The sequence below is a fragment of the Poromitra crassiceps genome (genome assembly GCF_964638095.1).
Source record: "Poromitra crassiceps genome assembly, chromosome: 2".
Taxonomy (NCBI): Eukaryota; Metazoa; Chordata; class Actinopteri; order Beryciformes; family Melamphaidae; genus Poromitra; species Poromitra crassiceps.
In genome coordinates, this window is record NC_139624.1 from 48,224,174 (window position 1) to 48,241,848 (window position 17,675).

A 17,675-nucleotide genomic window follows, 5' to 3' on the forward strand; every position below is an offset into this window, starting at 1 on the left:
ACCCCACCCGTCCCTTAAAAACCCCAGCCCACCCGCCCCTTTAAAACCCTACCCCACCCGCCCCTTTAAAACCCTACCCCACCCGCCCCTTTAAAACCCCAGCCCACCCGCCCCTTTAAAACCCTACCCCACCCGCCCATCTAAAAGCCCACCCCTCCTCTTCTCCTCTTCACTCAGCGCTCCTTCGCACCTCTTCTTCCCCTTCGTCTGTCTTCTTCCCCTCACTCTCTGAAACCGTGTTTTCATCAGCGTATTTTGATGTGCATTTTCTAGTATCGCATTAGAAGAGGTTGATGGAATAGGCACATTTAGAAGAAGAAAAAAACGTCCTCAGTTTAGCAAAAAATACACCGGTTGTTAGAGTAACGCGGCGTTCACACACAACGCGCTCATTTGAGCTGCCAGCGTCTTTCTGCAATTAATTCTCTATGTAAGGACGCGCTAAGCGCGCTCCTCTTTCAAGGAACGCACCTGGGGCTCTATCTTCCCAAAAGCACTAATTTAGCGTTTGCGCTCGTTTAACGCCGTGCGCAATGCAAATTGGGGGCGGACACAAGTGCATGCCTGTAATAATTGTACTGGGCATTGGCTGCCACAAGCCAAAGCAGGCGTTTCAGCGCTAAAATGTGGTGATAGATGGCATTATGCTATCGTCAGCAGCGCGAAATTACTTTGCGCTAAGAGCTTTACACGCAAATACCTCTCTGCGCTGGGTGCGCTGCACGGAGATTACGGCTGCGCTCCCAGCGCAGAGAGATATTTGCGCAGTGGAAAGTGGAATTCCTTTTGGATATGTCATTACGCACATCCTTGCCACGCCAACACATCAAATTGTGCTGCTAAAATTGGGTATTAGCAGATAATTCAGTGAGACAATCAACTATAACTCACTGAGAAACTTTTATCACATCGCAAAGAGGGAAATGAATTGAGAAAACTTGTTGGAAAATGGACATAGGCTATTTACCTTCATAAGCCGGGGGGTCGTTAGCACCACAGACGATCTGTTAATAAGCTCTCTCTGTCCTCGCACGAGTGAGTACACTCTATTACGCATGGAGAGAATTACAGCATATTGCATGCCTCGCGCAAACAGCCATTGCGAGACGGGAATCTGATTGGTTTTGACTGACGTAATGCCCAGCCTTGCCTGGCCACGCCTGTGAATAATTCTGGTAGTTAAGACCGCCCAAATCCCGTTTGCGCAGGCATTTTGGGGCACAGATGATTTTGGCACGGCTCTAATTTGCGCTTGCGACACGTGCCATGAACCTTTCCGCATCCCGGCCGAGAATTGCATCCCCAACATATTTCGGGGCTGTTTTAACTTAGAAATCAGGGAGGTCACGTCTACCAGACAATTATATCACTTTTAAACAGTTACATTTCTGTATAAATCATTACAAGTATGCTCCCATGAGGTGGGGATGCTTTTTTTTGTTGATTGGTGGGGGAGCAAAACTCAGCAGAACACCTGGCGGACGGCGCAAGGCGGAATGCTATCTTCCCTGCCTTAAGGCACGCGCAAACAGGTGCGCCCCTGGTGTTTTAAACGCTGGTGGCGTTTAACATTTGGAGGAAAAGCGCCCTGCTTGTCTTTTCACTCATCCTACCTCTTCTCCTCTCAGAGGGAGGGCTGCTGCCAGAATTAAGCAATATCACACGAGAGGGAGTGCTGTTGTTGGCTAATATCGGCACTGCTGTGATTCGGTCAGTAATCACAGCAGTGCCGATATTAGACAACAACAGCACGACATCAAGTGTGATATTGCTTTTATACAATAGTTCTATTAAACAAAGCTGATTAAAAAAATGACAAAAAGCTGAGAAAATATATGATTTCTCTATTTATTCCAAAAATAGTTCCCTCAGCTTTCTGCTTTGCCGAAAATGTAGCCTAATCAGCCTAATTAACTGCAGGCTGTCTACTTTACTACTGTCTACTCTACAGCTGTGAAGTGTTTTGTTGATTAGGGCAGCTGTGAAGCGGAGTGATCTACACACAGTGAAGCGCCAGTGCATTATCATGAAATATTGGCACTGGTAGGATCCCTCTTGTCCAATCAAATTGCCCGGCCGGAACTAACTGTTGTATAATTGGCAATAATCTGGCTTTCATGTTGACAGTCAACAACACAAAAAAACTGACAAAACCAGCTGGCTACCGTCCATGTGAACGTTGTGTCCTAAACTGTACTGCACGCGACTGCAGGGGAAAACAAAACGAAGCGCAAAAAAAACGCTCCATGCGATATGTTTTGTGCACAATGGAAGCGCTCTCAACATGATTTCCATCGCGTTCTTACTGAAAAAAGCACGTTGGGTGTGAACGCCGCCTAACTGTAGTCAGCAGCCTGGCGCGCATGCTCACAGTGAGCAGCCAGCTGCGGCCTGGCCAAAACAGTGACTGGCGGCGGTTGCTTCATAACGTTAGCTGATAAAAGTAATTTGCAAATGGCAACCTGGCCAATTCATTGGCCAGATCCACCCCAGGAGGATTAGCGGAGGTTATTGTGGCGTGTTTGTTCATGTCTTGGCTTGCATTGGCTATGGGGAAGTGGATAGCTTATCGTTAGCATGACACAGCCAGGAGCGGCCTGCTTCCCCTGGGGCTGGTGTGAGCTGGGATGCAACACATTAGTGGTGCCCGAGCACCAGTATTGGGCAAGTTACTTTCAAAATGTAATATACTACATATTACTTTCATTTGAAAGTAATAAGTTACTTTACAATATTACTGTCTATGTAGAGCAACACATTACTTATTACACTACTTTTTGCATTACTTTCACCAAAATAACAGCAGTAGCAGAATGACATCGTTGCCCCGGAACATCCCGAAAAATAATTTTAACCGTCTTGAAGTCAGTGTAAACCATCAAAAATTCGAAATGTTATCCTTTTCCTTTGTTATTGTCATCACACTATTTGATTAGGGAATGATTGTACCTTTATTTAAATATATGCTTTGATAATAATAATAATAATAATGTAACTCAATTTGTGACGTGTTACTTGACAAAGTAACAGGTATAATATTACTGAAATCCTATTGGTAATAAGTTATATTACTGAGTTACTGCTAAAAGTAATATAATATAGGCAATGTGTTACTTTTGTAATGAGTTAAGCTTAGGACATACTCCAGGAAGGCAGCGCGAGGCGGAGCTCCGCAAACCGGGAGCGCACTCACCGCTCGGGTTGAGGTGTTCATACTCAGAGTGCTGCTCAGAGCACTGCTGTTTACATAGTAGGCTACAGTGAATGGCCGATGATAAAGTCAATGAAACACAATTAAAAGTCAATGGAATGCCATTATGTTCAGTAGACTGCGGTTTCACTCTCAAACGATTGTATCAGCACATGAATAGCACATTTATTTAATGTAAATAGGCCTAGATCTGTCTCAACACAGCACATTACTTGAAATGACTAAAAACATTAGGGTTGTGCTACAACCCAGGTTTTACGAGTGAGAACGAGAGCTCTCACTAGTGCCTAGTTCGCTGCGTACGCAGCACCATGGAAGACTGTCATTTTTGCTCCAAAAATTACTTTACATTAAAACCTGACCACGCCCCTTTAGGTGACGTGGTGCCCCCCTGGGGCTGACTGGGCCAACCCACCTCGCCCCCGTGACTACGTCACGGCCAGTCAGCCCAGGGTCCGCCACTCATTTCTTCCAGCCAGCTGAGATCCGACGCACCCAGAGACGCATCGACGCAGCAAGGCTGGGTAGTGAGAGCTCTCGTTCTCACTCGTAAAACCTGGGTTGTAGCACAACCCTAATGTTTTACTTCGTTTCGAACTCAAGCTCTCACTAGTGCCTCCATTCAACCGACCTTGCTGCCGGGAGCACCCCACAGGGCGACCCGAAAGGCACCGGTGAACCACGGCCATATGGCAACGTTTATGCCTATGACATATTAGAGTGGCAACGATACTACTTTCTTGCCACCGACAGCACCGCGTGCGCGAACTGCGAACCGGACACGTCGAGACTGTAGTACCTGACAAAAGTGTGATGAGAGGACCATGAGGCCGCGGCACACATGTCCTCCACCAACACACCACGCAACAACGCAGAGGATGTCGCAACACCTCGCGTAGAATGCGCCTTGATACCCTCCGGGGGAACCTTGCCGACGGCAGAGTATGCCAACGCGATCGCCTCCACTATCCAGTGTGATAAGCGATCCTTGGAAAGGGGTCCGCCCTGGGCCCTTTGCCCAAAGCAAACCAACAGCTGATCTGTAATGCGTAATGAACGCATCCTGGCCACATAGGCCGAGAGCGCCCTTACGGGGCACAGCATGTGCAAACGTCTCTCCTCACCCGAACTGAACGGCGGGGGACAGAATGCCGATAAGTCTATTACCATAGACCTATAGCTGGCATTAATATTCTTGGGCTGGTACGCCGGGTTAGGTCGCAACGTAACCCTGCGCCCATCGTCCCCAAAAACCATACAGGCCTGCTGTACCGAGAGGGCAATCAGGTCACCGACTCTCTTCCCTGACGATAAGGCCAGCAGCAGCGCGGTCTTTAAGGACAGAACCTTTAAATCGGCGGAGTCCAAGGGCTCAAACGGATGACCCGTTAGCCCGTCCAGCACCGTAACCAGGTCCCATTTGGGAAAAACGCACCGCAACGGCGGGCGCAGTTTACGCGCCCCCTTCATGAAGCGCGAGACCAAAGGGCACACCCCCACGGGGGTCCCTTCAATCCCCATGTGGCAAGCCGAAATCGCAGCCACGTACACCCTAAGCGACTGCGGGGACTGCCCCGCGTCAAGCAAGCTTTGAAGGAAACAGAGAACTGGACGCACGCTGCAGTTCACTGGATCCACACCCTTACTTGTGCACCATCGCGAAAAAACCTGCCACTTGTACGCATACTGAGTGCGGGTCGAAGCGGCCCTAGCACTCTGAATAGTGCGCACCACATTGTCAGGCAAGCCCTGTGCTAGCAACTGGTCCCGTTCAGGAGCCAGACTGCTAGCTTCCACCTGCCTGGGGAGGGGTGGAACACCTCCCCCTCCACCTGGGACAGGAGATCGGCCCGCACCGGCAATGCCCACGGCGGGCCCTGCGCCAGGGAGACCAGGTCCGCAAACCACGTCTGCCTGGGCCAGAACGGGGCCACTAGAACGAGCCGGAGACGCTGTTCCCTCACCCTGTCCAACACCTGACGGATCAGGGGGATCGGTGGAAACGCATAGAGCCCCTCCCGTGGCCACGCGTTCGCCAACGCGTCGTGTCCCAACGGGGGGCTGTCCTCCTGGATCGAGAACCACAATGGGCAGTGCGTCGCGCGCCGCGATGCGAAGAGATCGACGCGGGCACGACCGAACCTGGCCCAAATCTGTTCCACCACCTGAGGGTGGAGGCACCACTCCGTGTGACGGGGGTAGCCTCGAATCAGCAGGTCGGCGCCGTAATTCAGCCGTCCCGGCAGATAGACCGCCGACACTGACAGGAGACGGGGATACGCCCACAGGTGAATCTCCGCCGCTAACCGGTTCAAAGTCTTCGACCGCACACCGCCCTGTTTGTTCAGGTGGGCGATCGCCGCCATATTGTCCGAGCGAATCAGCACATGGCGTCCATGTATGACTCGCTGGAAATGAAGCAGAGCGAGGCGGATCGCCTCCAGCTCCAAGACGTTTATGTGGCGATGCTCCTGAGCTTCCCACCGGCCGTTCGCCGACAGAAGCCCGCACACCGCACCCCAACCCCAGAGGGAGGCGTCGGTGCGAATCACTAGCCTGAGCGGGACCGGGCCCAATCGAGTGCCCCTCGATAGGTAACGGGGGTCTGCCCACATGGCCAAAGCCAGGCGGGCCTGACCTGTCATAGGCACCCTGCGATGACGGTCCCTGGCTGGATCCAAGCGCAACGCAAGGAACCAGATCTGGAACGGACGCATGTGTAGCCTCCCCAGGGGGAGCACATGCAGTGCCGAGGCCATCAGGCCCAACATGACTGTGCACTGAAGCACTGACACCGAGGAGCATCGACTTAATGTCCTCGCTGTCCGCACCGTGCGCGCCTGTCGCTCCCGCGAAAGGCGGGCTCGCATAGCCCGGGAGTTCAACTCGAGCCCCAGGAAGATCGCCGTCTGTTCTGGGGCGAGGCAGCTCTTTTTCCAGTTCACCAGAAACCCTAAGGTTTGTAGGTGATCGGTCACCACCTTGGTATGTTTCATGGCATCGATCCTCGAGCCGGCCACAATAAGAGCGTCGTCGAGGTAAAGGAAGATGCGAAACCCTCTCGTGCGGAGGGGGGCCAAGGCCGTCTCCACGCAAGCCGTGAAGGTTCGCGGGCTCAATGACATGCCGAAAGGCAAGACACAGAACTCGTAAGCCTTCCCCAGGAAGGAGAACCTCAGGTATTTCCTGTGTCTCTTGACCACGTGGACATGGAAGAACGCATCTTTCAGGTCCACGGAAGTAGAAATCCCCCTGTCTCAACGCGTTGAAGAGGTGGGGAAAAGAGAGCATTCGGAACGGGAGCTTCCTCAGCGTCTTGTTGAGGCGCCGGAGGTCCAGAATTGGACGCATGGAGCCGTCCTTTTTGGGCACGACGAAGTACCTGTGGTAGAAACCCGAGCGCACCTCTGCCTTGGGGACCGAGCGGATCGCCCCCTTGGCGAGGAGCGAAATGACCTCCTTGTGGAGTATGTCTATGGACTCCCCCTCCACGACCGTATCGTGGGTCCCGTCGAACCTGGGTGGGGCCCTGGCAAATTGCATGGCGTAACCCTTCCGAAGGGTGCGCCGCAGCCACGGGGACGGGGAACACAGACGCTCCCAGGCCTAGAGCCTGTCGGGCAACGATGGTCTGTTTAGTATATTGTTGGGCACCGGGGGACCCGGTGCTTTGGTTGGGGAAGAAAAAGGGGGGGGGGGACAAACGAGGCTAAGCCCCCCTGCCGGTTTCTTACGCGGGCTCCGCCTACTGACGTGCCCTGTGAGCGTGTTGAACCGGCGAAACCCCCCAGCCGTGCGGCTTTCGCCGGCTGGGGGGAGTAAGGAGGCAAGCCTCTCTTTTGACCGCCGGATGCGGACTCGCCCGCTCGCGCGGTCCCCAGGAGAGCTCCCGACCAACGATGGGCCCATGGCACCATCGATGGTGGGCTTGTTCCGGGGGCCTCCTGACGGCGGATAAGCGATCCAGGGAGAGCTCCCGACCGGACTCGGGCGCTGGGCACCGAGGACGGTGGGCTTGTCCCTAAAGCTACAAGCCGAAGGCTGGCCCTGAAGCCAAGCCCCGGCGAGCTGGGTTGGGTAGGCCCCTGCTGAGTCCCAGACCGAAGTTGAGCGCTGAGCTCCAACAACGGTGGGCTCATAGCCCCCCCCCTTCCCCAGGGAGGTGACTAAGTACGGGACTGGTTACCCGCTCCCCGCGCACCTCCTCGTTTTGGGGGGCGGGGGCCGCGTACCCTGGCCTGCCGTGGGACGAATGATGGGCCCAACGTGGCTGGGTGGGGCGCATCCACTGGGGGCGCCCTAGCCGGTGAGACTCGTACCCGCTGATGCGGGGCGGCCCGCGGCGGCGGAGGCCCCGGAGGACGACTCTGCGCGCGCGCTTGGACCTGGAACCGGCGGTCCTCCCCCTTCGCCCGCTTGGGCATGAAGGTGCTGACCGCCGCCGAGTCCCTCTGACGCGTCTCCAACCGCTGGGCCAAGTCTTCCACGGAGGAGCCTCCCTCGGGAGGTGCATGGCTAAGGGCTGACTGGCCGTGACGTAGTCACGGGGGCGAGGTGGGTTGGCCCAGTCAGCCCCAGGGGGGCACCACGTCACCTAAAGGGGCGTGGTCAGGTTTTAATGTAAAGTAATTTTTGGAGCAAAAATGACAGTCTTCCATGGTGCTGCGTACGCAGCGAACTAGGCACTAGTGAGAGCTTGAGTTCGAAACGAAGTAAAACTAACAGTTAGAAATCAAAGTTTACCACATGGGTCAAGAAATGTGGTCAAAACATGGCTCAGTGTAGCCTACTTACTTCTTCATTTCATTTATCTTCCTGTCTCTCTCATGGATCTATTGTCTCCCTGCAAAACGGAGCAGAGTGGCGCGGTGCGCTGCTAGAAAAATCTGGCGACGCGTGTTTACGGCTGCGGTGGCTTCGCCCCCACCGCGATTACGTCATATTGGCCGCACGGCCCTCACGATTGGAAGCGCACGTGGAGTATGTCCCGCCCTTTAGTTACCCCCAACATGGCCGAACAGGGACTTGATCTGTTACTGCAACCAAACAATATTCCAAAAGCATTACGTTAGGCATACATTTGCGACTGTTACATTATCCACACAAGACAGTATTGGATGAATTAGCAGGGCTTCTGGCTGATAAATTGATTAGCTATGTTAGCTAGATAGTGGTGTTAGCAAGCAAGCTAACATTATAAACAGCCAGCTAAAACCACAATATCACAACATATTTGTCACAGTCATTTTGTGCCTCACTTTTGACTCCAACCAGCTATTTATTATGGTAATAACACAGTGGTATCATGTCTTCTGCAGTAAGTTTCATGGTAAAAAGCAGCTAATATCACAAGCTACAAGCTAATACAAGAAGAGAACAGGTCCCTCTGTGAACCGAAAGCATGACCGCGACTTACTTTAATGTTAATTTAGTGTTAATTGTGAAAAATGCTTCCCTATTGTTACACATAGGAGCTTTAATGCGCAAAATGGGAGATGGAAAAATAATAATATAAAATAATATTTACTCATCACCGCCAGAAAGAAAGAAATGCACTCACTAGCCGATTACATGGCATACTAATTATTAATTATGATGATGATGATGATGATGATTATTATTATATTTTTTTGCATGTTTCTGGCAGGGGGTTCAGCCCCAGGGGAGCACGGGGAGAGCATGCAGGCTCCACATGGAGGGGCCCTTTTGACGACCCCACCTAGGCCGTGGGCGCTGGGGACATGGGGATGGGGACACACCCACAGCATCCCAGGCCGGAATCGAAAACAGGACCTTCTTGCTGTGAGGCAACAGCGCTGCCACTGCGCCACCGTGCCCCCCCCCACATAATAATTATTACTTATCTTATGGAAAGGGCTCTCTCTCCATCTATGATCTTGTCTCGCCTCCCGCCCGCACACAACCTACTTATACAACAGCTGTTGTCGACTTTTCAAAAGTTCACTTGGAATTTGCGCCAAATCTGTATGATCGGTGATATTGGCGGGCTATACATACAGCTGTTTCACAACACCCCACCCCCCCTCCCCTCACCACCACCTCCCCCCCACACAGGCTCTCCTAATTAACGGGGAGGAAGTGGACTGAGCGATGTGGTGTTAGGGTGAGAGGGGGCAGCACCTGGCTGTGCGTTCACACCTCCGCTCACTTCACTTCTGCCTCAGAGCACACAGCACAGCTGGAGCCAGCCTCGCGCACGTATACCTCTCTCTCTCTCTCGCTCTCTCTCTCACTCTCTCACACACACGCACACACAGGTAGTACATAATAATAATCCTCTCACATGTACCGTATGCTCCGCTGCTCATAACATGACAGATTGCCCTTATATAAACGCCACTTGCAGTATTGTTCACATTTCAGAAAACTTGATAAGAATGAATGGAGAAACGGCTCTCCTCTCTTATGATGGATTTCTCCCTGTGTGATTGTTGAACATCTCTTGGTGCAAAATGAGAGAAGCCCTCGCTCTTTGATTCTGAGATTCTGACGGCAAGACCAGGAGCCGAGTGCACCAGCTGGGCGTAAAAAAGTAGGTCTTAACTCTTACGCCGGTCTTAGCTACGCCCAACGTTGTGATTTGAATTTACACCGAGTGCACCAAGCCTGACTTACCATGGTCGTAGCTGCGCCCGGTCTTTAGGCTGCGGACATGCGCGTCCATGTGAATACGTGCTTGTTGCCAAGCAACACACTTCTCTCAGACGAGCTCGAGACAGCTGACAGACAGCTCCAACTCAGCTCAAACTTATAGAGTTGTATTCAAAGCATAGAAACTTTCTCACAGCTAAATTTAACAGCGCCAACACAAACAAACAGAAACAACATGCATGAAATATGATCACAAGTGCAATCAGTACTGAATGCAATGACGGACTGCGCACTGCAGGCAGTTGAGGAAGTCAGGAAGAAATGGAAAGATCTTCCGACGCATCAGCTTTTAAAAACCCGCCGACGAGCGGAGGTCCTGCACCCAAAACGTCCATTTACAGCACATATCGATCGATATTTTTGGAGAAGATTCCCCCGCATCACAGGACTGAACGGCATTGACAACACAGAGCTGTCAGTCCCAACAGCGCAGATCAAGATGAGACAGCTGTCACTGTCAGTGAGTACGCCTTGGGTGTAACTTTTACGCCTGCTCCATACCAGACGTAAAAGTTACACCCAGGCACAGCGCATACAGGGCTTAAGACTACATGGTGCACTAGTCATAACATTAAGTTAGTCGTAACTTTGAGTTCTACGTCGGACGTAGCGTTACACATAGGCGTACGTCCAGCTGGTGCACTCGGCTCCTGATGTTTACCGCTGATGCTTTAGCTGCCGTCAAACGCTGCTGATGCTTTAGCTACAGTCAAACTCCTCTGATGCTTTAGCTGCCGTCAAACTCCGCTGATGCTTTAGCTGCCGTCAAACTCTGCTGCTGCTTTAGCTACTGTCAAACTCTGCTGATGCTTTAGCTGCCGTCAAACTCTGCTGCTGCTTTAGCTACTGTCAAACTCCGCTGATTCTTTAGCTGCCATCAAACTCTGCTGCTGCTTTAGCTACTGTCAAACTCTGCTGATGCTTTAGCTGCCGTCAAACTCAGTTGATGCTTTAGCTGCCGTCAAAGTCCTCTGATGCTTTAGCTGCCATCAAACTCTGCTGCTGCTTTAGCTGCCGTCAAACTCCGCTGATGCTTTAGCTGCCGTCAAACTCTGCTGCTGCTTTAGCTACTGTCAAACTCTGCTGATGCTTTAGCTGCCGTCAAACTCAGTTGATGCTTTAGCTGCCATCAAACTCCGCTGATGCTTTAGCTGCCGTCAAACTCTGCTGATGCTTTAGCTGCCGTCAAACTCTGCTGATGCTTTAGCTGCCGTCAAACTCTGCTGCTGCTTTAGCTACTGTCAAACTCTGCTGATGCTTTAGCTGCCGTCAAACTCTGCTGATGCTTTAGCTGCCGTCAAACTCCGCTGATGCTTTAGCTGCCGTCAAACCCCTCTGATGCTTTAGCTGCCGTCAAACTCCGCTGATGCTTTAGCTGCTGTCAAACTCCGCTGATGCTTTAGCTGCCATCAAACTCCGCTGATGCTTTAGCTGCTGTCAAACTCCGCTGATGCTTTAGCTGCTGTCAAACTTCGCTGATGCTTTAGCTGCTGTCAAACTCCGCTGATGCTTTAGCTACTGTCAAACTCCGCTGATGCTTTAGCTGCCGTCAAACTCCGCTGATGCTTTAGCTGCTGTCAAACTCCGCTGATGCTTTAGCTGCTGTCAAACTCCGCTGATGCTTTAGCTGCCATCAAACTCCGCTGATGCTTTAGCTGCCGTCAAACTCCGCTGATGCTTTAGCTGCTGTCAAACTCCTCTGATGCTTTAGCTGCCATCAAATTCCGCTGATGCTTTAGCTGCCATCAAACTCCTCTGATGCTTTAGCTGCTGTCAAACTCCACTGATGCTTTAGCTGCCGTCAAACTCCGCTGATGCTTTAGCTGCCGTCAAACTCCGCTGATGCTTTAGCTGCCGTCAAACTCCGCTGATGCTTTAGCTGCCGTCAAACTCCGCTGATGCTTTAGCTGCCGTCAAACTCCGCTGATGCTTTAGCTGCCATCAAACTCCGCTGATGCTTTAGCTGCCGTCAAACTCCGCTGATGCTTTAGCTGCTGTCAAACTCCGCTGATGCTTTAGCTGCTGTCAAACTCCGCTGATGCTTTAGCTGCCATCAAACTCAGTTGATGCTTTAGCTGCCGTCAAACTCAGTTGATGCTTTAGCTGCCATCAAACTCAGTTGATGCTTTAGCTGCCATCAAACTCAGTTGATGCTATAGCTGCCATCAAACTCCGCTGATGCTTTAGCTGCTGTCAAACTCCGCTGATGCTTTAGCTGCTGTCAAACTCCGCTGATGCTTTAGCTGCTGTCAAACTCCGCTGATGCTTTAGCTGCTGTCAAACTCCGCTGATGCTTTAGCTGCTGTCAAACTCCGCTGATGCTTTAGCTGCCGTCAAACTCCGCTGATGCTTTAGCTGCCATCAAACTCAGTTGATGCTTTAGCTGCCATCAAACTCAATTGATGCTTTAGCTGCTGTCAAACTCAGTTGATGCTTTAGCTGCCGTCAAACTCAGTTGATGCTTTAGCTGCTGTCAAACTCAGTTGATGCTTTAGCTGCTGTCAAACTCAGTTGATGCTTTAGCTGCTGTCAAACTCCTCTGATGCTTTAGCTGCCGTCAAACTCCGCTGATGCTTTAGCTGCCATCAAACTCAGTTGATGCTTTAGCTGCTGTCAAACTCAGTTGATGCTATAGCTGCCATCAAACTCTGCTGATGCTTTAGCTGCTGTCAAACTCCGCTGATGCTTTAGCTGCCATCAAACTCCGCTGATGCTTTAGCTGCTGTCAAACTCTGCTGATGCTTTAGCTGCCATCAAACTCCGCTGATGCTTTAGCTGCTGTCAAACTCCTCTGATGTTTTAGCTGCTGTCAAACTCTGCTGATGCTTTAGCTGCCATCAAACTCAGTTGATGCTTTAGCTGCTGTCAAACTCAGTTGATGCTTTAGCTGCCATCAAACTCAGTTGATGCTTTAGCTGCTGTCAAACTCAGTTGATGCTTTAGCTGCTGTCAAACTCCGCTCTAGCTTTAGCAACATTGGAAAAATTTATTGTGTTTTAGGGTGGATTTTTCCTTTAATCCAGGGATATCTGACACTTTCCCTGTTTGCTCAGCTGCATGTGCTCAAACACACACACACACACACACACACACACACACACACACACACACACACACACACACACACACACACACACACACACACACACACACACACACACACACAGAGTGAGATGGGGCTGTGTAATGTTATATTATGTGGTCCTGTGTAGCTCAGTCAGTAGAGCATGGCCGTATCACTGCAGGGCGAGAGGTTTTATTCTTATGGCGTTTGTGTATTTTGGATAAAAGCGTTTGCCAAATGGCACAATATGTTTTCGGGTGAAAACCTCATATTTCCAAAATATCTACTTCCCAGGTACTGAACAGCTTTGCTTTCAGCTTGAGGACCATGTATTTTGTATCCAGATGTTGCAGAATAGTCCTCAGTTTACTCGAGGAGTATGAAATCATTCAGTTGAAGTTAAAATATTAAAATGATTACTTGATCACTCCCGTCATCGGATGCATCTGGCTTTTTAGGCCCATACACTCACACCTTTTCTGGCTGCTTCCAGAATACTGTATGCACATGTTCCTTATCTACAGTAGACTCTCTTATTGAAATGTGACATTTCAATAGTGTTGCAGAAGGGGCGACAAGCAAAGGAGTACCAAAGGTGCTGTTCGAATCACAATCTGAGTAAAAACTGTCATGTCACAATTAGTCGCAAGAAAACAACAAAATACATAACAAAGAAAGAACATGACAAAATCGTTAAGCATTGCCTCCGCCGGCGATAGCCAGGCCAGAGGCATTATGGATCCGGGTTGTCCGTCCCTCCGTCCATCCGTCGGTCCGTCCGTCCGATGTTTGTTAACGCGATATCTTAGGAATGCCTTGACGGAATTTCATCAAATTTGCCTCAGACATCAACTTAGACTGAAGGATGATCTGATTAAATTTTGGTGGTCAAAGGTCAAAGGTCAAGGTCGCTGTGACCTCTCGAACGCCATTTTCAAGCTTGTTAATGCGATATCTCAGGAATGCCTTGACGGAATTTCATCAAATCTGCCTCAAACATCGACTTAGACTCAAGGATGATCTGATTACATTTTGGTGTTCAAAGGTCAAGGTCACTATGAACTCAAACATCCAATTTCCAAGCTCTGGAAAGCAACATCTCAGGAGTGCCTTGACGATATTTCTTCCAATTTGCCTCAAATGGGGATTTGGACTCCAGAATGAACTAATGGTGGAGGCATAACTCCGCGGTGCGGTCGTTCTGGTTTGTTTTTTGTTTTTCAAATTGGACAAAGAGATGAGGGAGACAAATTTCAGACGAGTCTGCAGGACCAAGGGCCAATATAAAATAAACTCATTTTTTCAGCCTCAGTCCGTGCAGTTGGTACCTTAATGCTTGCTTCACATTTGAGGAGCTGTCATGACATCCATATGTTTTGTACAGTCTATGGTTCAGACAGACAGACAGACAGACAGACAGACAGACAGACAGACACACACACACACACACACACACACAGTAGCTGTCCTGGCCGTCCTGAATAATAACGGCTTCCATGTCCTCTGAGAAGAAACAACTTCCATGTCTTCTGAGAGGAAACAGCAGAAGGTTTGGACTTTTCAGGAAGACCATCTTCCTGACCTGCTGCCAGCCGCTTCTCATTACATCACCTTACTGAGTCCAGATTGTGGAATGAATGTGTGTGTGTGTGTGTGTGTGTGTGTGTGTGTGTGTGTGTGTGTGTGTGTGTGTGTGTGTGTGTGTGTGTGTGTGTGTGTGTGTGTGTGTGTGTGTGTGTGTGTGTGTGAGAGAGAGTGCATGCGCGCGTACGTGCGTTTTTGTCTGTGCTTGCATGCATGTGTGCTGTACTTTGCATCTACGGAGGTTATCTTCAACTGTGTTTTATTTAAGCATGGATTTAAGGATGATATCGGAACCCCCTTCCCCCCCGTGATATTTTCCAACTCTTTTGGCCGATTGCCGATACCGATATACCGTATCTGGACATTTTTCCCACCAATTTCAGAGAACATCAAGTCTCTCCTGTAGTGGAATTAACACATTATTATGCCTACTCTTATCGCGATGGCTGCACTGGCAGATGCACACATAAATACAATGCTTTTCAAAATGCACACATTCACTGGGCAAAATAAAAAAAATAAAAAAATACTTGTTCGTTTCAGGCTGATGGCGATGTTTCATTTCAAAGCCTTTATCGGCCGATACCGATGACGTGCCGATGACATCATCGTGCATCACTAGTTTTATTACATCACCGTTATGGGTCCAGCAATTGGATGTGCGTGTGTGTGTGTGTGTGCTCGCTCACATGCACGCACACGCTATCCGCCTGCGTTAAGCACAGTTTTATCCCCACACAGCCCACATCTTTCTTCCCTGTGACTGTACGCTGAAATCTATCGGACTCCCCCGGCCGTTGATGCGGCAGCAGCGAGTGACAGAGACGCCAAATGAAGACGGATGGTGGACGGGAGTGGACCCTTGACCCCGGTGATTAGATATGGGCGCTGTAATTGGCCGGCTGTGCTCTCCATCAACAGGCATTACAGGCCGCTCGGCCAGCCATTAGCGGCTCTGCTATTCCTGGAAGCACCTGGAAGCAGCACGGCCTTTGTGTCCCTTTCTCCATCTCCAAGTGTTTCTCTCGTTATCAGGATCGTCTAATAGGGATTATTCAACGGTCAAGTAGCACATACAATGAAGGCTATCTAGGTAGGTAGCGTGGTAAAACCATCTTCATAAAGTGACCTCACATTCTGATTCGGTCTATGTATCAGTCTGGACTTGCAGCCGCCCACATCGAGGGAGGAGGCGACTTGCTTTGATGGACAACTCATCAGCGTCGCCAAACCCAATCAAAATCCACTCGGAAGAACGAGGAAAATGTATTTTCCGCCTAGAAACTCTGCTGGTGCATACTCTTGTTCTTGTTTCATTATTGTTATTGAGGCTATCTCTGCAATAACTGCACTTACGGCTGTGTTTGCCCTACTGATTGTGTGGCTCCACATTCTTTGGAGCCCCGGTGACCAAGGGAGATGACCTGCACTCTTATAGCCCACTGAAGGAGATGACCTGCACTCTTATAGCCCAGTAAAGGAGATGACCTGCCATCTTATAGCCCAGTGAAGGAGATGACCTGCACTCTTATAGCCCAGTGAGGGGAGATGACCTGCACTCTTATAGCCCAGTGAAGGAGATGACCTGCCATCTTATAGCCCAGTGAAGGAGATGACCTGCACTCTTATAGCCCAGTGAAGCGAGATGACCTGCACTCTTATAGCCCAGTGAAGCGAGATGACCTGCAATCTTATAGCCCAGTGAAGGGAGATGACCTGCACTCTTATAGCCCAGTGAAGGAGATGACCTGCACTCTTATAGCCCAGTGAAGGGAGATGACCTGCACTCTTATAGCCCAGTGAAGGGAGATGACCTGCACTCTTATAGCCCAGTGAAGGGAGATGACCTGCACTCTTATAGCCCAGTGAAGGAGATGACCTGCACTGTTATAGCCCAGTGAAGGGAGATGACCTGCACTCTTATAGCTCAGCGAAGGAGATGACCTGCACTCTTATAGCCCAGTGAAGGAGATGACCTGCACTCTTATAGCCCAGTGAAGGGAGATGACCTGCACTCTTATAGCTCAGTGAAGGAGATTACCTGCACTCTTATAGCCCAGTGAAGGAGATTACCTGCACTCTTATAGCCAAGTGAAGGGAAATGACCTGCACTCTTATAGCTCAGTGAAGGGAGATGACCTACACTCTTATAGCCCAGTGAAGGGAGATGACCTGCACTCTTATAGCCCAGTGAAGGAGATGACCTACACTCTTATAGCTCAGTGAAGGGAGATGACCTACACTCTTATAGCCCAGTGAAGGGAGATGACCTGCACTCTTATAGCCCAGTGAAGGAGATTACCTGCACTCTTATAGCCCAGTGAAGGAGATGACCTGCACTCTTATTGCCCAGTGAAAGGACATGACATGTACTCTTATAGCTCAGTGAAGGAGATGACCTGCACTCTTATAGCCCAGTGAAGGGAGATGACTGCACTCTTATAGTCAGGTGAAGGGAGATGACCTGCACTCTTATAGTCCAGTGAAGGGAGATGACCTGCACTCTTATAGTCCAGTGAAGGGAGATGACTGCACTCTTATAGTCCGGTGAAGGGAGATGACCTGCACTCTTATAGCTCAGTGAAGGGAGATGACTGCACTCTTATAGCCCAGTGAAGGAGATGACCTGCACTCTTATAGCCCAGTGAAAGGACATGACATGTACTCTTATAGCTCAGTGAAGGAGATGACCTGCACTCTTATAGCTCAATGAAGGAGATTACCTGCACTCTCATAGCCCAGTGAAGGAGATGACCTGCACTCTTATAGCCCAGTGAAGGGAAATGACTGCACTCTTATAGCCCAGTGAAGGGAGATGACCTGCACTCTTATAGCCCAGTGAAGGGAGATGACTGCACTCTTATAGTCAGGTGAAGGGAGATGACCTGCACTCTTATAGTCCAGTGAAGGGAGATGACCTGCACTCTTATAGTCCAGTGAAGGGAGATGACTGCACTCTTATAGTCCGGTGAAGGGAGATGACCTGCACTCTTATAGCTCAGTGAAGGGAGATGACTGCACTCTTATAGCCCAGTGAAGGGAGATGACCTGCACTCTTATAGCCCAGTGAAGGGAGATGACCTGCACTCTTATAACCCAGGGAAGGAGATGACCTGCACTCTTATAGCCCAGTGAAGGGAAATT

At 50.3% G+C, this 17,675-nt stretch overlaps 1 protein-coding gene across 2 annotated transcripts in view; it reads left to right on the top strand.

The window, feature by feature from the left end:
• Positions 1-17,675, top strand: part of scube1 (signal peptide, CUB domain, EGF-like 1) — a 591,791-nt gene that overhangs the window by 7,337 nt on the left and 566,779 nt on the right. The gene's annotated exons all lie outside the window — the stretch shown is intronic.